At 33.7% G+C, this 24,542-nt stretch overlaps 1 protein-coding gene across 1 annotated transcript in view; it reads left to right on the top strand.

The window, feature by feature from the left end:
• The window catches only part of RBP2 (retinol binding protein 2), a 77,525-nt gene that overhangs the window by 5,398 nt on the left and 47,585 nt on the right, over positions 1-24,542 (top strand). The window lies entirely within an intron of this gene.

Here is a 24,542-nt window from a genome sequence, read left to right as displayed (position 1 = left end):
TAATAATGTTAAAAATTGGAAAGCAATATTGTATAGTGGATAGAGGGCTGATCTCAAAGTAGGTATTACCTTACTGACAACATGTCTCTAACCTAAGCAACAATCTAAAATCTATAAATTGCAAAGAGGGTTCCAGTCTACATTGGCAGAACCCTCTCCCAGGAGTTCACTATACCAAAGAAATCTCAAATCTAGTTCCTATCTCTAATACTAAAAATAATAGCAAAATGTGTATAATGCTTTGAGAAAGTGCCTTATATGCTTTCTTGTTTGATTCAAAGGACTCTTTTGAATATCATAATCCCATATGAAATCATATATTAAAACAGTTATATACTATTACTGGATTGTACTTAGATTAGGAATGCAGAATTAATACAATATTAGGAAATCTATAAATATAAATAGCAAAACAATAGAATATTAGTAATAATATGTTATTAATATATATGTTCATATTAATAACAAAACAATTAAATACATCATAGTATCAGTAGATAGAGAAAAGTTTTTTTGACAAAAAATGTAACACTCATTTATGCTAAAACCCTGAAGGCACAGGAATAAATGAACTTTTCTTAATAAATGGACTTAATAGATAGTGTCAATTTAAAACTATTAAAAGCACTAACATTATTTATAATGTGGAAACACAAGAGATCTTTCCAATAAGATCAGGAGTTAAAAAGCATGTCCATTTTCAATATTATTGTTTTTATCCAAATCTTAACTCAGTGTCTGATCCATAGCTATACCTAATGCTTGTTGACTTGACATATAGCTATACAAAATGTCAATTATTACAATAAGACAAAGAAATTAAGAAAATAAAAAATATACAAAGCCCCCTAAATTTTCATTTATTTCATATGATATGATGATTTACTTAGAGAACAATAGAACTTCAATTTAAAATTTAATTGAAACAATAGAAGTAGTAGAATATAAATTTCAAAAATTCAATAAGTTTCAAAAATCTTCACTCTTTCTGTTAATTATTAACAAAAATCCAGTACGAAGAGACTAAAATAAAGAATCTATACAAAATACATAAGATGTCTGGGAGTCTATCAACAAAGACATATATAGTAGTAATATTAACAAAGCTACAAAATCAGTCTTTAAAGAAATCAAGACAAATAATGGAGCAAATGTTAATCTTAGTAAATGTGAAAGGTATCTGCTGGTACTATATATGAAACTATATATTAAACTGTAATAATCAAAGTGATTTGCATTAGTTACAAAAAATAGGAAAAGAAATTATGTTAACAAGAAATAATTACGCATCATATGGTTGTTTAATAAATCCAAGGGTACTAAATTCTGGAACAAGAAATTTTATAAAACTACTGAGAAAACAAAAAAGTTATCTAATAAAAATTTAAATTAGATAAACGTTTCATATAGTACACCAAAATAAGTTCCAAATGGATAAAAAAATATTATAAATAAGAAAATCATGGCAAGGAGAAAAAAATCTCAACTAAACAAAAATATGGATGATCATAGGAAATTAAGTGAATTATGATGAAATAAAATGAAAATATCTTTGACACACAAAATCAATATATTTTGAAATAGAAGAGTTGATTCAAAAAATTCTTTGCAATAAATTTCTTATAAAGATCTGGTAACCAAGATATCAAGAAATTGATATAAAATATAAAGAAATGAGCTATTCTCCAATAAATAATCCAGTTCCAACTGAAGAAATGTAAGCCATCACTAGTAAAAAGAGAAATGCAAATGAAAATATCTGACTTTCCTCATATACCCATCAAATTGGCAAAGATAAAAGGAAAAAGATAATTGCTGCAGGGGCTGTGAAAAGACAGACATAGTAATGCACTTTTGGTTGGAGCAGTGAATTAGTTCAACCATTGTTGAAGCTATTTAGAATGATCCTCCCTCCCCCTGCCCCAAACCACTAAGCTATTCAGTGTATGTGTTTGATATTGCAATATCACTAACAAAATTCATGAGGAATGCAGTACCAAAATGCCCCAAAACAATTTATGGTAATACTTTTTGTTATAGAAAGATGTTGGAAACCAAGTGGTTGCCTATCAATTAAAAAATGACAACAAATTACTATATATTAGGTTAATGGAATGGCACATTAATGTAATTTAAGAAATTTTAAAATTAGTGTTTCAGAGAAGTTTGAGATGTTTAGTATTAACTGCTGCAGAGAAAAGTGAGTAAATCCAGAAGGACAATTTATAAAATGATCACAGTCATCTAACCAATATTGAAAGACTTTAGGATTCTGATCAATTAAGTGAGTAATCATGACTCCAACTTGACAGAGAAGTGAGGGATTAGAGGTATAGAATAAAACATACACTTTCTTTTTAAGTTTTTATTGATGTTTTCTGTTTCTTGTATTATCACAGCTATTTCCAGTATCCTTTCCTCAACCTCTTCCAGAGACTTATCTCATATGACAAACAGTATATTTTAAAGGAAGAAAATCAGTTTAATTGATAGTACATTGAAAAAGTTCAAACACATATGTAATGTTTAATACTTGTGGGTCTCCCATATCTGTGAAGTTGTGGGTTGGAACTGCCTTCTCATATCTCTTCATTCAAGTTATGCTTGATCTTTATAATTTTATTAGATTATTCATTTTTATTCATGTAGTATATAAATGTTCTTTCCATTTATGTTATTATAGCAATTATATAATATTAGTTTCTTGGTTCTGCTTACTTTACTCTGCATTGGTTTGCACATATCTTTTTTTCTTTTTTTAGGTTTTTGCAAGGCAAACGGTTAAGTGGTTGCCCAAGACCACACAACTAGGTAATTATTAAGTGTCTGAGACCAGATTTGAACCCAGGTACTCCTGACTCCAGGGCCAGTGCTTTATCCACTGCACCACTGCACCACCTAGCCACCCCAGAACATATCTTTCTATATTTTTCTATTTGTATCACATAGATAATTGCTTAAGTAATATCCCATTATCTTCATGTGCCATAATTTATTTAGTCATTCCCAGTTGATCGGCCATGGTTCCTGAATCTTTACTATCACAAAAAAATACTACTATATATATTTTGATGTATATGGTGACTTTCTTATTATTGATGGCTTCCTTGGGTTATAAACCAATAATGAAATCTCTGATTCAAAGTTTATGGACATCTTAGTCATATTATTTATATTATTTCAAATTACTTTCCAAAATGATTTGTAGAATTTCAGAATTCCACCCTCAACGTGTTAGTGTACTTTTCATTATGAAACTCCTCTGACATAAAATACTACCATTTTTGGTCACTTTTGACAATTTTTTAGAGTAGTTTAAATCTATATTTCTATTATTAGTAGTAATTTGGAGAATTCTTGATACTTTGCAACTCTTCTTTAGCAAAATATTTGTTCATAACTTTGAACATTAATCTATGCTATTCTATCTATATTAACATGAATATTTATATTATATATGTGGATAGTTATTAGTTGTTTATATATATATTGGATACCAAACTCTTATTAGAGAAATTTGAAACAAAAATCCTTTTCCAGTTTGATCACTTTTCTTCTTATTCCAAATGCACTAATGTTTTCTGTGCAAAACCTTTTCAATTTCATGTAATCAGTTATTTTTAAGACAAATTTTCTGTAGCCAGGGTGCTGAAATTACCTACTCAACTATATTAATCTGTTTCAAATAAAGGATTCTATTTGGTGAGAGAGAGAAGAGATTATGGGTTGTGATAGATATGATTTAAAAGAAAAAAGACAATTATCAAAGAAATGTTTAATTAAATATTTTTAAAATATATAAGTATATAGGTGATGTTCTGAATAGAGTGCTGAATCTAGAGTCTAGAAAACTTGAGTTCAAATTTGACCCAAGACACTAATTATATAATTATATATATATATATATATATATATATATTGACATTTAATTTATGTCTGCCTCAGTTTCCTCATCTATAAAATGACGAAAACAATAACACCTATATCGGAGGGTTGGAGTAAAGATTAAATCAAGTATTAGTTATAAAAAACTTTGCAAGTCTCAAAGTACTATTTAAATGTTACCTGCCATAATTATTATTCAACCAAGGAGAACAGAAGGAAAGTGAGAAGGGATAACAAAAAAAGTGCAATTTTGTTACTTTTTTGTTGCATTTAATATGCAATTAAAAAAACTAATGTAAAAGAAGTTCATAGTTTCATATGAAATCCTCTTTTTTATTCTTTGTATTTAACAACATTCATGTTTATTGAAGTTTTTAAGTTTATAATAACAATAAAGTTTAATAGAAAGAGTAGATTGGGAAGGGCAGCTAGGTGGCGCAGTGGATAGAGCACCTGTCCTGGAGTCAGGAGTACCTGAGTTCAAATCTGACCTCAGACACTTAATAATTATCTAGCTGTGTGGCCTTGGGCAGGCCACTTAACCCCATTTACCTTACAAAAACCTAAAGAATAAAAATAAAAATAAAAAAAAGAGTAGATTGGGAAAACTCAGAGAAATTTGGGAAGATGTTTGAAGTGACACAGAATAAAGAAAATGGATACAAAAGAACTTGTACATTGAGTGCAACAATATAATTAAAGGCAACAACAACAAAATCATGTAAAAAAGCACAAAATAAGAGTTCAAAAGTTATCATTGAAACAAGCAGAACAATTTGGTGACTGCTGCATTAAAGTCAAAATATATATACCTTTTGTTGTAGTTTGACAATTAATATAGGAATTAAAACATGGACTCTCATTTACTACATTATTCTTTCTTTTACTCAATTTTCTTACTTTTCTTTGTCCTTAATCATATATTACTTTTTTTTTAGGGTTTTGCAAGGCAAATGGGGTTAAGTGGCTTGCCCAAGGCCACACAGCTAGGTAATTATTAAGTGTCTGAGACCAGATTTGAACCCAGGTACTCATATATTACTTTTCAATGGAAGTTAAAGCACAATTTATTTTTTAAAGTGCATGTTAACTATAACACAATAGGGTGGCTAGGTGGTGCAGTGGATAGGGCACCGTCCCTAGAGTCATGAGTACCTGAGTTCAAATGTAACCTCAGACACTTAATAATTATCTAGTTGTGTGGCCTTGGGTAAGTCACTTAACCTCATTGCCTTGCAAAAAAACCAAAAGCTATAACTCAGTAATTATAAAATTCTCCTATTTATTTCTCTTTCCCTTTCCAACTGATCTCAATTTATTTTTCTGTTTTTCTTGTGGTGATGATAATGATTATGCTGATTATTTATATATATATATATATATATATAATATATATATACAACTGTAGTAAGTACATGCATATGTTATGCATTGTTCTCATCTGATGTTTTCATTCTATTTTGATTCATATAAATCTCATACTTCTTTGTACATTTCACATTTATTATTTCTTATGACAAAATCATCGTTTACTTCAATTCCATTTCATTACAGCTAGATTTGGGTTTGGACTATGTTGAATATACATACAATTTGGGAGGTTGTTGGTTGTTGATTTTGCTCCAACAGCTATAAGAAGATTAATGAAAAGACAAAAGGAAATCCACATGAGAGCTGGGCCATAATTCATTAGGTTCAATATCATCTCCATGGAGATTTCAGTGAAAAACAAATTATTTTTCTTGGTTGTTCCCAAAGGAAATTCTGGATGGGGGCAAAATTATCCAAATTCTAATATTTCCTGAGAAAATACTGAATAGGAAAATGAGACAAGGATTTTGAGAAGAGCTGAAGATATATTCTAACATATAAAATACTAGACATTGGGATGGGGGATGCAAAAGGTTATAGTAGTATTATGGTACTATAAATTAGAATGGGAAAGGATTGCAAAGGCTATCCAGGGCAATTTTACAATCTTTTCATGAATGTGAATTACTAACAATGTGAACTCCCTCTAAGTCTTTGAATATTTAATTTAATGTAACTTAAGTTCATCATTAGGGCAAAGACAAATTATCAAAGTAGAGGTAGGAAGTCACCTGAACTCTCCCAAGTTCCCCTGCAAACAACTTTAAAATAACAATATAAATCAAATTTTAGAATGACAGAGCTAAGTTCATACTGGATATTACACCCTTACATGTTCTACCCAAAGGAATGTAAATTTTTATCACTAAAATCTGACTAAATATCTTGGGGTTTACAGGCTTCAAATCACTCTGGCTTTATTGAATTGGTCAACAATAGGCCAAGCCATCCAACTGGAAAGAGTGATAGTTTTGTTTCTTCATAGCATATTCTAATTCTTTTGATTTCTTTTTCTTGTCTTTGAAAGAAATAATTCATTTGGACCCCTACTCTATTCCAAAAACTACTAATTAATCTGATATGATTCAATAGGTGTAATGATTATAAATTCTGCATATTAGACACCAGAACTGTGAGCTACAGATTATAAACTTACTTGCTTAATCATAGGAAACTATCTAGAGACCCTTCACCTTTGTTTTTCTTTGTCATGGTAACCAAGCCCAGCATGGTGGAAGTGACTCAATTACATGGAAAGTCCTCCAACTTATTTTTGTACCTTTGGATCATTCTTTTTTTGTCTAACGTAAGCAGATGACCATCTTATGACTACTTAGAGGAGATACCCCATGCTTCACCTGAATCAAGAATTTCCCCCCACTGATATCCGTTTCTAACTGATACATCATTTTTTGATCTGCAAGGCAAGATCTATCACCCAGTGGAATTCTAAACTTTTCATAGTCTCTGTAGATTGTTCATGTATCAAATTATGTATCAGACCTTATAAAAATATTGTTTTTTGTTCTTCATTCTTGAAGAGAATCATGGCATCAGGGATGTGATACCCTGGCATGCACATGAATTGGATTTGTGTGAGGTGGAGCTGTGCCAAGTCACCAGCCTCCCTTTCTGCTCTGGAGCTATCTGGGTCCTGTGACCAGATATGGATCAGGATGATTGGAGATAATCTTGGATGTGAGGCAATCAGTGTTAAGTGACTTGTCCAAGGTCAATCAGCTAGTAAATATCTGAAGTTGAACTTGAACTCAGGTCCTCCTGTGTTCTGCCTAGTGCACCATCTAATTGGCAAAAAAATAGAATTGGTAGATCAGTGCAATAGATTCAGTATAGAGTAATAATGACTATTATAAAATAATGCTTGATAAATGCAAAATTCATGCTTTGGAGACAAGAACTCACTTGTCTCACAAAAAAAAGTTGGCAAAACTGGAAAGCAGTTTGACAGAAACTAGAAATGGAGAAGGAAACGGCAAACCGCTCTAGTGTCTTTGCCAAGAAAACCCCAAATGGATGGAGTCACAAAGAGACAGACATAACTGAAAAATGACTCAACCAATATATATCAAACTTATGCTACATTTAACTCAAAATGGGTACCTATTTAGACATAAAGGGTGATGTGACCATTGAAAGAAGATATAACTGAGGATAGAAAGGTTAGAATTTCCAAGTTTATCAGTTCATTAAACATTGAATGCCAATTGCATGACAAATCAAGACCAAACCTGCTCAGCTTTGACACAAGATCCCAAATACATGAGAAGATTTTTAAGAATTAAAAACAATAAAATAAAACCAATTAAGTAAAAGAAAGTAATCAGGATACAAAAATAGGTAATCTAATTTCTAATTGGAGGAGAGATTAGGGATTTTCTAAATTGAGAGGAGACAGCAAATAAATACAATTCCCTGAAATTAGAAAAAAGAAATGTTTCACTCCCCCCCATGTGACTGTCCTCAATCAAAGGAACATGGAAACAAAAACTGATTGACCAGGCAGGGCCAGTTTTCAGAAAAGGCATATGATTTTATTTTAGATGCATAATTGTGAGATAAAAACAGCAAATGGTATACAAAATTGAAATTCTCTGAAGGTTCAGATTTAGAAAACCAAATTTAAGATATTATATTAAATTGTACTAAGTTTTATTACTGGCAACTTTTATTAGAATTATCTAGGAATATCTACAAGTGATTTGGAATCAGAAAAGCAGGATATCCTTCAGAGCTATCCTGAGAATGAGGTTTTTTCCAGAATGTCCAAGAGAAGATATTTCCAAAGACCAGATGATAACATGGGATAACACAAGACAAGATGTGATGATTAAATAGACATTGGGAATGGATTACTGAGATACAAGGTGATTTATGTTATATAATATTGATGATCATCTTTTTGCCCTTTATTTCAAAGTGTTTATGTTTACCAAGTTTTCTTGGTTACCTTAGTAGTGACATGTAAACCTCAAAATTAGTTTATTGTGTGACTTCTTAGTAGTTTGATCTAACCTGACATGTAATTCTAATAATGAATATATTAAAAAGCTTTATAAACTTGGTTTATTGTTAAGAGATGCTTAGGAGAAGTTGGCCCCCATGAACCCAAAGGGAGAATTGAGAAATTTATGGAAATTGAGTGAACTACACTGACTCTGTTTTGTGACTTTACTCTAAATCTAGCTCAATTCCTTTCTATTCAATTATGATTCTAATCTAATTTCAGTCTTAAAAGTAAACTTCATTCAATTATGAGAACTGTGAGAAAACTTTTTTGCATTGTTTGAAGATTACCTCCATCTGCTGCTTAGAGATCCTTAGGTTATGCTGATCATATACCTAGTCAGATCTAAAGACTGATGCAAAGAGTTTTCACACACACACACACACACACATATGTATACATATATACACACATATATATATACACACACTCATGTATTTCTCACTAATATATACATTTATCTATATACACAAACATATCTCAACCCATATGTCTTAATCTGAAAACTGACCTCATACCAGTTATTGTTTCCATCTTCCTTTGATTCAATAGTCACATGGGAAGAGTGAAACACTTCTTTCTCTAATTTCAGGGAACTGCATTTATTCACTCTCTGCCTCCCAACTTGAAATGCCCCTAATTTTCCTTTAAGTAGAAATCATATTACCTAATTTTGTATCCCACATAATTATTTTATTTTAATTAATTGGTTTCATTTGATTAATTGTTTTTAATGCATAAGAATATATTTTTCTTTTTATTTGTGGTCCACTGACAAAGGAGGTTTGGTCCCAATTTGTTATGCAATTGATGCTCATTGTTTATTAAATCAATTTGCTCAGAAGTTCTAACATTATTTCCACAATTATTTTATCTTTCATCTACCATAGTATTACCATAAGTCAATTAGGGGAGCATAGAATATTTTGCCTGTCAGATCTATATATAAGGGAAGGATATATGGCCAAGCAAGAGATAGATTATCATGGGATATAAAGTGGATAATTTTGATTATATTAAATTAAAAAGGGTTTGCAGAGAGGGAGGAGAAAATTTGGATTTTATAATAAAAAAGTTAACATTTTATATATAACTGAAAAATTAAATCAAAGTTTTTTATTTTTTTGCAATGCAATGTGGTTAAGTGAAGGTCACACAGCTAGGTAATTATTAAGAGTCTGAGACTGGATTTGAATTCATTTCCTCCTGACTCTAGAACTTGTGCTCTATCTACTGTACCACCCAGCTGACCCAAATCAATTTTTTTAAAATTTAAGTTCATCCTGAACCTTTCAAAGATTCCATCAATCATGAATTGAACTTTCTCATTGCCACTGAATGGAAAACATCAGGATATTTGGAATGAGACTCAGTGTTAAGATGGTAAATATTTAACAGCTAACTCTTGAAAAAAAATGACTCAACACATTTTTAAGCATAATCTGCATTATTTACATTTTCTCTACACTTTCTTATATCTAGACAATCCACAAAATAAAGAAATAGCTAATTTATAACATTTGTAGATTACTGATATGTTAATACTTACCCTGAAAATTGTTGGCAGGCTCCTGTTGGTTTTAGCACAACACCTGAATGAGGGATAGTGATCAGTGAAGAAAGGAGGGGTTGAGAACTTTTCTATGAAGTTAAAGTTTGTAACTAAAAATTTCCCAAAGAAAAGTCATGAAATAGGTAAAATTTCCTTTTTGCTTCCTGTCACTTTCCCTTTCTTTGCCTCAGTTCCCTTCTTACCTTATCTCCTAAGTACTCCCTCTTCTCCTTTCTGAACTTTTCTAGGCTATGCTTACTATTTTAAAAATTGTCTCCCACAATACTCATCATCAAAACCCTCCTTCCTTCTGGGTCTGACTTACAAGGGAGATGATGAAAGGAGGAAATGATAAATTAATTCATACAGTAAGATACTAATAATTAATATTTCTTTTCCTATAATATTTTCAATTTAAGAGAGAATTTTGAAGAGGGCAATCACTTTGTCCAGTAGTGCCTAAAGGACAAAGTTCTAATGCAAAAATTTTTGATAGGGAAATGGAGGGAACTTTGCTTCTGTCTCTCAAATCCCCATTGGCTACTCTGCTCATGTATAAATTTACTTCTCTAGAATGCCTTCCCCTTTTCTCTCACCAGTATGCTAAAATAAAACTCCACCAAGAATCCTTCCCTAATTAACCTCACTCCTTCTGATTATTCTTATACTACAGTGCCTTTGGCACAAAGCATGCTCTTTATCTTCCATTATCTTGCATTTGAACTTAAATTGCTTTGTGGTTCTCTGTTACATCATGTATGGTTCCATTGATCATTTAAGTGACCTTCTCCTGAACCTTCCCCAAATCCATTATGGCCCTCTTGTGCTACATTGACCAGAACTGCACAGACACAGACAGCATTTATTTCTTCTTCTCTCATCTAGTTCCTCCCTTGACTTGGTTCACTATGAATGAACCTGGTGTAAGGGTAAGTTAATTAGTAGCCTAATCTGAGTGCAGCTATCAGCCCAAGTTTGACGTGGCTTAATCTTGTTTTGATTCACCAGAAGATCTTTTGACTGAATTAAGAAATCCCTTTGCCACGTAGTAATGTATACTGACCTTTGCTCCATGAAAGAGGTGGTCTCTGGATGGTAGAAGAAAGAAAGTTGCCTTCCAGATGAGGTGGCCATTTCCACATCTTATCAGGGCATCAAGATATTGCCTTGTAAGGACTTGAAAAAAATTGTTTATATCTTGCAATTTGTGAATTTGATGATTTATATCCCAAGGTGATAAACCACAAGGTTGTACTAATGCCCAATCTACTTATATCCAGGTGCAATCATCCAGGGCTTTATTAAAACTGAGCTAAATCCTATCCACCCTTCCAAGTTCAATGCAAGAAACACCATAGTATTATAACCTATACACTCTCTCCTTCCTCTGAATATGTGTGTTATGAAATGTACAATCTGAAATCATGGTTCCTTGTATTGCTCACATAACTTATGTCCTTCAACTAGACTTTATACTCTAAAATAGGAGTTGTCTGCTCTTATAGAACCCATGGTGGATGACTACCATGGAAAACAGTTTCTCTGTAAATTCTCATTATTTGATTGGTTGACACATTGGCAGCGCAAGGTCTTTGCTTTTTCTCCCTCCCTTGCCAATGACCTGGTTCATTAAATGTTTTATGTCTCCCAGATTATCAGGAGTCAAGGGTCTTGGCTTTTTGGAAGGTGAGATGCCCTTAAATCCATAATGAACTAGAAAAATCTTGTTAGATTCTTAGATATGGCTTCAGTTTCAAGGCCTTCAAAACTACCCTTATGATTTGGAACTATTTTCCTGGAAATGTAGCATTGGAGACATGACTAGATATTTCTATTACCTCCCCCTTTTCTGTACTTAGAGTCCTTAACCTCCACAATCTTTCAGATTGCAACTCTTTCCTCTGAGATGAGGAATGATCAGAAACCCTCTGCAGCTACTTCAGAAGAACAGAGATGAGACCTTTGCAAAATCCATTGTGACTAGATCAATAGATAAATCATATTCTCAAATTCTTTGGGACTAGAAACTTCTGGTCAGTCAGGGTAATAACCATACTGATATAAATAGCAATACGAATCTAGCACAAGACATGGTTCACTATCTCAAATCCAACATACATTAGCAAGTTGAGTCCCTAGACTGGGCTACTAATTCCCTCAAGATTCTTGTGGGCAAATCAGACCTAATTCTGGTCCTTATTAGCTCCCATGCTATATGTTTTCTCCAATATCATTTGATCTGTTAAAATCTCTCCAACATCAATTAGCTAATTAACATCAATTGCCTTTTTCAAGGAGATATTGAGTAAGAAGGTGCAGCAAGGACCAAACAAAAACAGCTCTCAGAATACCCTCTCCATCTCCACTTGGTGCCTGAGAAGAGTGGTTCAAATTTAGTGTTTGCAACCAACCATTCCCCCATGCTACTTGAGAAATAGCACTACTTTCTGGACCACAGAGTTCTTTTCTTTCTTTGCAATGCCTCTATCAAGTTCACTTCAGAGTGTGATATGGCTCATAAGATCCTACTGTTAAATTTTCATTGTGAGCCTTTTCCCCTAGAAATTAATGAAGCTTACAAATCATGGCTTAGTTTATTGTTTTTGTTGAGGGTCTATATTTAAGGAAATAACGGAGAAAATGTTAATAATTCAGATTAAACTTAGACATTTGTTGAGCTGGGGGCAGCTGAGTGGCACAGTGGATAGAGCATTGGTTCTGGAGTTTGGAGAACTGGAGTCTGATCTCAGATACTTACCTAGTTTTGTGACTCTGGGCAAGTCACTTAACCCCAATTGCCACCAAAAAAAAAAAGAAAACAAAAAGAAATGTGTTGATCTTACTTTTTTCCTGTATGGTTAGTTATAAAACATCTAACCAGCACACCACTCCTTCTAGGTCAAAATTCTATAATTACATGACACTTTGAGGTTGGTATAATCCTTGAGAAGAGATTTTGATTCTAAGTCTACTTGAAATGAAAAAGACAAGGATATATACATCTCTCCATCATATACACTAATCTGCCAATGGTGGACTTGCTATGGTCACCTGAGTCTTGAGTCCTAAGGAAGATTCTCTTAGAAAATATTTAGAGAGCACTCTAAGGCAACACCAAATAAGTTCAGTGAATAAATGCCCTCTTTGTATGAACCAACACCTTGCCCCTCCCAAAATATCTCTACCTTGATAGCTGAAATACCACAATTAGAAATTCACTCCTTTGAGTTAAAGTATTGGCCTCTCCCAGGTTATACTTTATTCAAATGTCTCTGGAAGGCATTAAATTCCCTAAAATGTGTTGTGAAGGAGTTGCTGTCTTCCTAACAGTCAGTCATAGGTTAGAGTTTTAGAATTGGAAGGGACCTTATGCATCGAGTTATCCCCTTCATGTTAATAGAGGGAAATTAAGCTTGAGAAGTCTAAGGGAATATACATCTAGTAAATATATGAAGCAGGACTCAAACTCAGGTATTCCTAATTCCAATCTAGTCTATTCACTACATCACATTACCCCTCTTGTTTATAGAAATGTAAATAGCGTTAGATAAGGGGAGATTTTGGAACCTAGATCCTAATAGAAAATAAGCATGCCCAAGTGGGACACTCCAAGAGAGGTCTCTTGTGGGTACTGGGCAACTCAGTAATAGGGTGGGAAGGAAAGAAGTAAAGGGAAACTCAGTATAGGAAAAACAAACTCAACATCCTTTAGGGAATGTGTAGTGGAAAGACTCCGGACTTAGAATCAGAAGACCCAGAGTTTGAATCCAGGCTCTGATACCTAACAATTGGATAACCATGAATGATCACTGAATTTCAATTTCTCCCATGTTTAAAATGAGAGGCTTGGTCTAGGTGAACTCTAAATGCGCCTTCATAACATCAAAGAGAGAGAAAACTTAGAGTACTTAGGAAATTTAGAGATCAGAACACAGAGAAGTTAAGAAATTCACCCAAGGATGAGCAACTATGATGGATTTAGCTCCTCTCAGCAGTTCAGTAACCAAGGACAATTCTAAAAGACTTTTGATGGAAAATGCCATCCACATCCAGAGAAAAAAGCTATGGAGTTGAAGGTAGACCAAAGCATACAATTTTCACTTTTTAAAACTTTCAATTTTTTTTTCCTTTTTTATCATATCCCCCCCCCCCCAGTTCCGATTCTTCTTTTACAACATGACTAATATGGAAATATGTTAAACATTATTGTACATACTACCCCATATCAGATTATCACTGTCAAGGGGATGGGAAAGGAAAGGAGGGAGGTAGAAAAATGTGGAACTCAAAAGTTTACAAAAAGATGAATGTTGAAAACTATCCTTACAAATGAAAAAATAAAATAAAATAACAAAAAAAGCAACTGGAAAGGCAAAACTATCCTTACAATTGAAAAAATTAAATTAAATTTTAAAAAGTTGAAATAGAAACAACTTTTGAATCAATATTCATCAAAGATATTGATCTATAGTTCTTTGTTTTATTCTTCCCTTCTGTAGTTATTAAAAATATTCTTGCCCTATAAAATTAAAAAAGAAATTCATCCAAGGTCTCACAGTAGAATTGAGATTTGAATCAAGGACTTCTGAGTCCTAAGTTAGCATTGAACATTGAATTCATTATACATTCTATGGAAATAAGGGTCAGTGTGCACTATTGACAACTTATTGTTGTGAAGAAACTCTTTTGTAACTCTTCATTAAAGTAGTGAGGAAATGGGAGCTACTATCTATTTTAAAATTGAAAGCTGGGGCTGGTTGTGTTTCTTCATTCAGTAAAAATGTGATTGTTCCAAGGTCTTCCTTGGGGGTGGGGGTGGGGTGGGGAAAGAAGATAACATGGCACTTTGTAGAACTTGAACTCTGATTTTCATTCTCTAAGGTCAAAGTTATCAAAGCCTAGGGTTTATCTGACCTAGATAAGAGCCAGCACAGAATAAATACAATTATGCTAGAACTCTACTAAGCCACATACTCAGTTTCCTAATCTGGAATGAAGGTATATGTGGAATTGATGAACTCTAAGATTTCCTTTTAATTCTAAATCTATAATCCTAGGAAAGGGGTTGTGCTCACCTCTTCATGCCTACTAATCATTAAACCAAATGGAACCCACATTGCATATTAAAAGTATTGAGCAAAAGAATCAGATCCTAGACCAGCTTTATGGCAAAGAATTCTTCATTTATCAATTGGTTTCCACTCTTGGGAAAGGACTAAGCTATTTTGCATTTAAAAAACAAGGCTCATCATAAGACTAGTTTTTCAGTGGGACCTGAGAGTTCTCTTGGCCTCAATTTCTCCTTTCTGCCTAGAATGCACTCCCTTATCTATTCCCCTAGACCCATGCTCTGAGACCCAAAATATTAGAATTGTGTATCTAGAAGGAAATGTAAAAAATCATCTCCATTATACAGAGGAAGGAACTGAGACAGGAGGATGTTCAATTACCTGTCTAAGGTCATATAGATAGCTAGTGTTAAAGACCTCATGAAAAAAATGCTATGCACTTCAAGAGGGAGAATTGATGAACTCTGAGTACAATTGAAGCATAATTTTCTTGCTTTTCTTTATTTTTCTCCTTTATTTAAAAATAGGACTAATATGGAAATGTTTTGCATGATTTCTTATGTATAATTGCTGTAATTTTACTTGTCTTCTCAGTGGGTAGGTGTTGGACGGGAGGGAGAAAACTTGAAACTCAATTTAAAAAGAAAAGAATATTTAAAAAATTACATATGTAGAACATAAATAAAACTCAGGATTTTTGAACTATTCAATTAAACAATAATTTATTAAACACTTCCTATGTTCCAAACTCTGTGCTAAGTGATGGATATTCAAAGACAAAAGACAAATATCTCCCATCCTCAGGGAGCTCATATTCTTTAGGAGGTTGAGGGCAGCATGAATATAGAAAAAAAACCCTTCAGAACTTTTTTTGACACTTAAGAGTCTGAATAACACAATATAGTCTTTTATCCTACATTGTTTTATATATTTTTCATGCATATTTGTCTTATTTCCCTAACTAGGTGGCAAGCTTTTTAAGGACAGGAATTGCATCTTTCTTAAGTCTAGAATAGTGAAAATTTCACAGTAGACACTTAGGGAGTGTTTACTGATGGACTGATATTAATGGAATTTTTTCTAAAGTTGGCTTCCTCTGTTCGTCACCAGGTTAGCAATAGGATGATTCGATTTTGGTGACAGCAATTCTCAAAAACATTCTACCAAGTTGTAGAGGAGTTACTGTTTGCCTGGGTAGAGAAAACTCACAATGATGACACCATGGATTCTTTTAGTTTTAAAGAAAACAAAAAAATACAAATAAACTAATCTTTTTTTTAAATACTAATTTGATTCTTTGAAAGGGAAATTTGAGTTTCCCACTTGTCTTTGTTCATGGGAATGTGGTTGTTCATGGGGAGGTTGATCTGGATTGTAAACTATGGACCTAAAACCTTGGAGGTTCTCATGTTCAACTCTCATATTCAGATGAGGAAACAAAGCCAGGTCATTTGCATGGGGTCAAATAGTTAGTAAATATCTGAGGCAGAATTTGAATACAGTTCTTTCTGATTCCAAGTCTAATACTCTATCCGTAGGCCACCTATCCTGGCAGGTGGCCAAGTCAAAATGAGTCAGCATAAGTGGGAAAGAAGTAAACAAAAGATTTTTTGCAATTCATATTGAAGCTTTGGCTTAAGTTCCTGATAAAAATAAAATCTTTCTTTCTTCTTCCTTCTCTATTTACCCCTCCACTGTACCAGCATGACTTCCAAGGAGGACTGGGGATTCTCAATAACCAGTAGCAAATACATAGAGTGAGAAATCACAATAACTCTAGAATAATAATAATAATAATAATAACCAAATCTATACATAAGAAATATTAATTTGGCAGTGGTCAGCATGTGAAGAATAGGTTAAGTAGATTGTGAAGGCTTGGTATCAGGAAAAAATTTTCTAATTATAATGGTTATGCAAAAGTACAATGGGCTACTTTGAAAGGTAATGGGTTCAGGAGATCATTCTGATTAACTGTGAAAAGTTTAGCTAATCTGATCAACACAACGATCCAAGACAATTTGATGAAACTCATGATGAAAAAATGCTATCTACCTCCAGAGTGAAAACTAATGAACTTTGAGTACAATCAAATTATAATTTTCTTGCTTTCTTTTTTTTTGCTTTATTTTAAAATATGGCTAATATGGAAACATTTTGCATGATTTCATATATATCATTGATATTCATCATGATACATTCATATGCATCATGATATAATGTTCTTGTTTTCTCAGTGGGTAGGTGTGGGAAGGGAAGGAGGGAGAGAGAATTTGGAATTTAATTTAAAAAGAAAAGAATATTTTAAAATTATATATATATATGTATACATGTTTAAAGATAATGAATTTTCATTTGAGGACTCCAAGAAAAATTATGTTGAGCATGTTGTAGTGGGGATCCTTTTTCAAGTATGAATTGGACTTAATGGATGAGGAGACACCTTCCAATTCTGAAATTCTGGGATCTAGTGAAGGTTAGAAGGCTGAGAAGGAGACTATGCAATAATCCAGGTAGTGCGTGTGTTTGGTGACAGTGGGACTAATGAAGAGGCAACTAATACGAAAGATGTTGTAGAAACAAAGGAAGAAGGATCTAAAGGAAGAAGGATCTGTTTGAAAATGAGGGTCCAAAGGAAAGACAGAGTCAGAACAGAGAGGAAACTCAAGTTCATAATGAAAATTACAGTGATAATCATCAGTAAATCAATCATTTATTAAACAACATTTTAGATATTGGGGATAATAAGATAGAAACAGCACCCTCTGTCCAATAACCTTTCTATACTAATGGAAGAAACAACACAGAAGTAAATGGGTTCATAAATACTAGAAACAGAGTAGAATGGGCCCAACCAAGTGACCCAAGCATCTTGAACTCAAAAAGGCCACTCATCTTCTTTTCTCCAAAACTTTTCTTCTTCTGAACTTCCATATCACTCACATCACATATCCAATTCATTGCCAAATCTTATCATTTCTGTGTTCATACCATCTCTCAAATGTAGTCCCTTCTTTTTACCCAAAAGTTGCCTTCTTAATTTATCACCCTTTACCTGAATTGTTATAATTGCCTTGTCCTTGCCTCAAATCTCTTCCCACTTGGAACTCCTCCTCTGTGTATCTGCTAAAGTGATTCTTCTAGCTTTTGCCATTTCACCCTTTGTTCAAAAAACCCCAGGAACTCCCCATTATCTTCAAAACCAAGCACAAAATCCTCTGATATTTTAAGGTTATTCACAAATTCACATCTTCCTACCTTTATACTCTTCTCATAACAGTGCTTCCCTCTATATACTTTAGAGTCCAGCATTAGCAGCATAATTGCATTCCTCACAAGGGTTGGGCAGCTAAGTGGTAATATGTAGTTTGGTAGCTCAATGGATAAAGCATCAGGCCTGAAGTCAGGAAGACCTGGCTTCAAATCTGTCCTCTAGGTAAGTCACTTAACTCTGTTTGTCTCAGTTTCTAGGAAATGGCAAACCACTCCACTCTCTTTCCCAAGAACAAGAATTGATTATGACTGAAATGATTGAACAATAAACAGTATATTCTACCATTCAGTCTCCCCTGTTTGGTTTGGATGTCTCCTTTGCCTTAAATACTCTCTCTCTCTCTCTTCATCTCTACTTGCTGACATGCATGACTTCTTTCAAGTTCAAACATAAACATCTGCAGGAAGCATTATTGATCTCCATAAGTAATTTGAGCCTCCCCTTCTAAGATTACTTCAATTGCATTCAGTTTCTATAATGTATAAACCTGTTTATTTACACATTGTCTCCTACATTAGGACAAAAGTTTCTTGAAAGTAAAGGTAATTTTTTCATATTCTTTGTTTGCATCTTCAGTACTTGGGGATCATGTACCAGTGGCTGGGATATAAATTGTTAATGAATGCCTGTTAGCTAATCGATAGGGGGAAAGGCAATATTAATAATAAATTCCTGTAATAGGAGTAATTTTGTAAGTTATTCATGAAGTCTAGGTTGGTTTTCCCTTAAAAGGTTGTGAAACCATCTTCCAAACTTACTTGATTCAGGGACTAATGCCTTGGACCACTGACAAAGATGCCAGGGCACAAGAAATCATCTGAATGTTCCCTTAGTATTCTGATCAATTGACCAGTATGACCAGTTCAAGCAAAGGAAAAAGGCACTCAGGTAGGTCCATGTTGCATCCTTGCTGAATATCCTTTCCTTGCTCTGAATATCCTCCACTTGGTATGGTTGATAAATCAGTAAGTTTTTATAAACTGTTATAATATGCTAGCATTTTCTCCCATCCTTCTTGGGGTACTCCTCCCTTTTTGGGAACTTCTTAAACTGTTCCTTATATTTGTGAACACTTACAAATATGCTGAATTCTGGAGGTGTTACATATATTTTCATTTATGTCTATGGCAAACCCAAGTGCTCCATTTATCCACATAGCTCTTGATTCCTTGCATGTGGACACTGTAGCTATAGAAACAAGGAAGGACTATACAGTGTCAAGACACCAGCCACAAAGTTATCAGAATACAACTCTTTGTGTCTTCTTATCTGTCCCTGATGCACATGATACCCTATCTGTTTCTGAGGAAGAATAGTAGTTATCTAATTCAGCTACTCAGTCAGATATATGGGTCCTGTAATCCTAGTTACCTGAGTGATGGGAGTCAGAAATATGGGAGAAGGTACTTTCGGGAAGTGATGGGGACTGTGATTGCATTTGAAATACTTTAAGCTATCTGTTTACTTAACCATTTGCTTATCATCACAAAGCTTTCAAATTTAAGTACATTTGGAGAGTTGTTCTTGCTATTAGATGAAGTCATCTGAAATATGTAGAATGATTTTTTAAAAAGGGAGGGAAAGATGAGATTTGATGTGTAGTGCCTCCAGAGCATCCTTGTAACCCAAACCTGGGAAAATGTTTGGGGGACCAGTTGAATTCTATTATCTGTGAAAAATATGTAAACCCCAAAGCATTAGGAAAATACCAGCTATTAATGTTGTTATTGTTATCACCATTTTACATTAGAAGAAACAAAGAGATTAAGTGATTTAACTATGATCACACAACCCTTGTCAAGCTAGGCTCAAACCAAGGTCTTCCAACTCTGAGTTCAGTTTTCTTTTTGTAAACCTCAGATTAAAGTGAATCTAAGGACACTTTTCATGACTTTCTAATGGCTCATTTTTAATAGTCAACATAAATATTACCAGATGGGCAGTTATCTGTAAAGGAAATATTTAGTCTGTAGAATCACTGCACCTGTCACAAGATAAGAAGGATACACTCTGGAATTTTGCAGTGAGTCCAGGAATTAGAAAGAAAAACTTTGGCAAGGGTTCACAAATCCGAGGGACTTGAAGTAATTCATGCTGCTAGTTCCAACAGCTTCCACAGTGGGAGGATACCCCCATTGGAGGATGGGGGAAGATGATGCCACCCTGGGGTTTATGAGTCTGATGTTTTCATCGTGGTTGTTTGAGATACTGATCTGGAAATTATAGTTCTCCCTGTAGATTTTGATATAGCTTATCCTGGAAACCAAAGAGGGGGCTGACTATGGCAGAAACCCTGTCTGAGTCCCTTTTTGCATACATACATTTTTCATTCTGACCCACTTTAGTACACACTGAAGATGACCCTAATACTTGAGGTAAATAGACTGAGCTTTTGAAATAGGGAATATTTAGTAAAGGGTAGGATTTAAAATGCTAAAGCTTTAGGAGATGAGAATTCCTTAGTCTGGAATTTAAGGCAACTTATTAATGAAGACCTCCTCATTCCAGCCCTTGAAAGGATAATTTTTTGCTGATAAATGTAGGTAGCTCTGTGCAGTAGAAACATTGCTAGATTTGTAATCTGAAGATCTAGGTTTAAATCCTGACTACCTGGGGAGGGGGTGGTATAAATTTAATGGTAGAAAGGACCTAAGAGACTAACCAATCTAACCCTTCATTTCTAAAGAAACAGATCCAAGGACCAAGGAAGTGACCAAGACGAGATTTGAACCAGGGTATTCTTGAGTCGCCCATATCCCACACTTCCCCCACCTGTAATCTGTTCTCCAGAGCAGGTTAGATAGCCTCCCCTGGGGAACTTCACTTCCTTCCCTAAGAAAATGAAACTTGAAATATTCGAAAGAATAAATAATACTGCAATTATTTGTAGTTGACTTAGTCAGAATGTACTTTTCTTCTTATTTTTGAATATTGCTATATCATATATGGAAATTGAGTTCTAACAAAATAATTAAGTCATTATAGAAGTGACTCTGGGATTTTAAGTCCAGATCCTGTCATTTTGAATTCCATGCTTTATCAGCCTTGGTCCAAAGTAAGCAGAAATTGGGGAAATGTAGCCTTTAACAACAAAGTTGAGTTTATTTGTGAGACTGTGAGGTTCCAAAGAGCACTGAGATAGAACTCCAAAGGTCTGCATTTTCCTTAACTCTGTCTCTCATTTGCCAGCTGACCTTGGGCAAGTTGCTTCTCTGTTTCATATTTTCCCATCTGTCAATGTTGATAATTCTTGTCATTTCTATCTTACAATATTATGTTTCAAATAAAGTCAAATGAGCTAAGATAGTACTTTGAATAGTATAACAGTTCCATACAAGTATAAGTATGCATCTTACACTTATACTTTTGAGATGATAAAATAAGTAGAGACTAATCTTTCTAACATCAAATCTGACTTCAGATACTTAGTAGTTGTATGAACCTGGACAAGTTATTTAACCTTGCTTTCCTCAGTTTCCTCATCTAAAAAATAAACTGGGGAAGGAAATGGATAACCACTCCAGTATCTTTGCCAAGAAAACCCCAAATAGGGTCACAGAGAGTTCCTCACAGCTGCAAACAACTGAACAACAACAAGAAATATAAAGGATTATCATCATTATCATTAATAATATTGTTCCCATTTCAGGGCCTACAGCATTTCAGTAAGAGTAAGGAAAATCTTGAATAGGGAACTGAGAAATCCAAAACTCTTACCCTCTTCAGTCTCCATGGGAATTTCTGAGTTGAAGAGCCAAATTAAAACCAATCCTCATCTCAAGAAGAAACTTATCAGTCTGCTTTCTTTTTTAATTTTAACTTTTTTTCTGCATTTGACAAAAGAATGAAATGACCCCTTGGGAAAGAATTATTGTTTTGATTGAGCAGTGCCAAGACTATATAAACTGCCCTGCTGACAAGGGGAAAGCCTCCTTTCCTATCACCTGTCAGTTTTCCAGTTCTTTCCCCAAATTCCATGGACAATGTGGAGAATGTTCAGGGGAGTTAGTTCTTATGAGTTCCTTAAAGCCAAGCACTGATGCTTTATAGTTTTAAAAAGTCATTGAAATTTGGAGCTGTAAGGGAACTCTGAGAATAACTGATCCAATCTCTTCATTTTACAGATGGACAACCCAAATCCCAGAGATTCAAAGTAAACCTCCCAGAGTTATATTTTATCATTAGGGCAGGGTTGGGTCTAAAACCCAAGTTTCTTGCTTTTTAGAGCATATGATCACTTTAATGATCCTTATTATTAATGGTAAACTTCTTGTTGAATTTAAGAAGAGCAAAGAAGGGTCTATAGGTAAGAAAAAAACTTTAGATGACCAACTTTAATTTCTCTTAATCTTCTTCCTTTTGACTCTCCTGAGTCCATAATAGACCTTTGAAGTCTATCTCAAGCTCCCCTTCATTCCTCTCCTCTCAGACACCGTGCTCCAACTGTGTAAAATGTTTGCAAATTGTTCCAGCATCTCCCAAACCACATAATATAAGACTTTAATTATAGGCCTCAGAATTGTTCTTGAATTGTTTCATAGCTTCTCTCCCCAACTAGAATGTTGTACAGATAGTATTAACTGTTTTTTATCCTCCAGTGTACAAACATAGAACTTGGTGTATGTAGATCAGCATACAGACTTGGAGGGGGGTAATTTTCTTTTTTTTCCTTCTAATATTTTATTTATTTGTTTTTCCAACTACATGCAATGGTAGTTTTTATCAATCATCTTTTTCACAAGGTTTTGAGTTTTACATTTTTCTCCCCTCCTTCCTTCCATCCACCACTCCCCCCAACAGAAAGCAGTCTAACATTTATAACCATGCTAAACAATAGATCCATATCAATCATGTTGTGAGAGAAGACTCAAATTCAAATGAACAAAAACAATGAGAAAAAAATGACATAGAATTGACGATAATAAGCTTTGGTCTTCATTTAAACTCTACAGTTCCTTCTCTGGATATGGATGTTATTTTTCCAATATATGTCTTTTAAAATTGTCTGTTTATTTTACTGCTGAAATGAACAAGTCCATCACAGAAGATCATCATCCCATTTTGTGTCAGTGTGTATGATGTTCCTCTGGTCCTGCTTACATCACTCCTCATCAACTCATTCAAGTCTTTCCAGGTTTTTCGGAAATCCAGGTTGGAAGGAGTGATTTTCCCTGGTCAAAGAAAGTGAGACTTCTATTTGAACACTTGACCTTTCACATCTGACCCTCTATCTTTCTGTCTTTTCCACGATAAATTTTGAAAAGAGTTGACTGATTTTAACTTAATATTAGTACAGTAGAAATGGTTATAATTCCATACCTTCAGTTTTAATTTAAAACTGAATAAATTTATTTACTGATTTTTCTGCCATTTTGAAGACAAATAATATCTAACAAATGTGTTTTTTTAAGGTATTTTTTGCAAGGCAAATGGGGTTAAGTGGCTTGCCCAAGACCACACAGCTAGGTAATTATTAAGTGTCTGAGACTGGATTTGAACCCAGGCACTCCTGACTTCAAGGCCGGTGCTTTATCCACTATGTCACCTAGCCGCCCCCTAACAAATGTTTTTGAATGGTCATGTCTTCTTTTTTCTAATGCATTTGAATGATACCTGAAAGAGTCTAAACATTTAGGCATTATACATTATTTTTCCTGAAAATACATTGTTAGAAGTTGATCTGCAATCTTTTGGAACATTAGTTTGAATTTCTTACCAAAAAAAATGTTTTGGGTTTGATTAGACTACCCTATGTTTACTGTAAAATAAAAAAAATTGATTTCATTGGTATGAGTATTATACCAATGAAATCAAAGTCACAAAATGGACTAAAATGCAGACATATTAAATACTGAATCATAATGAACAGAATTGTGAAATGAAAGATGAAGTTAATGACAAAATATGCATAGCATGGTTCAATAAAGTTAACATAGTTATGTTCCTCACTCACTATACCTACCTTTTATCATTAGTGTCCGACCATTCAACCTTTTTCTTTAAAGCTAACATTTTCCTCATTATCTATTGACAGAGAGCAACATTATTCTCAGCTAGTTTTTCAAAATTCTATAGGTAAAGTCAGATTTGTAAATTTCAAATTTACATGAAGCAAGAATTACCTATAGTCTTAAAATGTCATTTAAAATAGTCATAAAATAATATTGATAAACTTGATTTTTTTCTCTTAATTTGACTTTTATTTTTAAATGCTTTTGGTTTGCAAATATAAATATAATAACTTTCTGAGGTCAGTGCTATTAATAGTTTTCAGGTAAGAAAACTGTGGCAGAGAGAATAATTTTTCAAGATCGCAAAGCTAATAGATATCTTAATGCAGGATTTGAAATCAGGTCTGCCTACTTC

Source organism: Macrotis lagotis, chromosome 1 (genome assembly GCF_037893015.1).
Source record: "Macrotis lagotis isolate mMagLag1 chromosome 1, bilby.v1.9.chrom.fasta, whole genome shotgun sequence".
In the NCBI taxonomy this organism is placed as follows: Eukaryota; Metazoa; Chordata; class Mammalia; order Peramelemorphia; family Peramelidae; genus Macrotis; species Macrotis lagotis.
This window is presented reverse-complemented; position numbering and strand designations above follow the sequence as displayed.